The sequence below is a fragment of the Montipora capricornis genome, chromosome 5 (assembly GCF_036669925.1).
Source record: "Montipora capricornis isolate CH-2021 chromosome 5, ASM3666992v2, whole genome shotgun sequence".
Classification (NCBI taxonomy): Eukaryota; Metazoa; Cnidaria; class Anthozoa; order Scleractinia; family Acroporidae; genus Montipora; species Montipora capricornis.
In genome coordinates this window covers 25,949,347-25,950,342 of record NC_090887.1, presented here as the reverse complement: position 1 = coordinate 25,950,342, position 996 = coordinate 25,949,347, and positions in this window count along the sequence as shown.

The window sequence follows — 996 nt, the reverse complement described above, 5'->3', positions numbered from 1 at the left end:
TCCCATAGAGATAGATACCTTTGATATCTTTATTTTGTCGAATCGCAATTGCTAATGTTTCTATGGTAACTACAAAGAGGTAAGGAGAGACCGGGTCCCCCTGCCGTCCCCACGTTCAGATTAAAGTATTCAGATGAAAGTCCGTTGTTTTCACACAGCTTTGTATTTTTTTGTAGAACGTTTGGACCCCATGGATGAAATTAGGGCTACATTAAAGGATTTCAAAACAATAGAGAAGAAATTCCCTTCTACGCTATCAAATGCCTTTCAAAATCAATAAATATCATTAGTCCCGGAAAACTTTCTTTTTCAGTGAAATCCATAGTATCGAAAACTGATCTAATTGTTTCACCGATATATCGGTTCTTTCACGTATCCGTTGGTTATGGTGATAATGTTTGGAAGAACATTTTTAATTCTAGTGGCGATCACTTTAGACTAATTTTGTTGTGTCAACGTTTACGAGAGAGGTTGGACGCCAGTTCTCAATATATGAACTATCATTTCCTTTTTTTCTATTAGAGTAATTACCGCTTGTTGTTTGGAGAACAAGACATTTCACCTTTTTCAAAGCTTTCGTTCAAGCATTTAAGAAAAGGATCGCTTAATAAAGGCCAGAACACTTTGTAGAAATTCTATAGGAATTCCGTCATTCCCAGGAGTTTTGTTGGTTTGAAAGCTTTCGAGGATATTGTAACATTCCTCAGCTGAAATTCAGCTGTACAAGTCTGCCGGAATATCAAGGACACTTATTACCCAGTCCACAAGAGTGACAGAAATATCTAAAACTCTGATTGATGTCATTTTTTACTTCAAACCCGGCAATAATTGTGGATAGCGGTATAGTGGAGACTCACTTCAGTGATCACTATTAGTCTTTGCTGTGTTAAATCTAAGGATGCCCAAACCACCGGCTGCTTACGTTGTCGCTAGGAGCTATAAGTATTATGATCGTCAGAGCTTTTTTGAGCGACCTAAACAAGATCCCTTTGTATG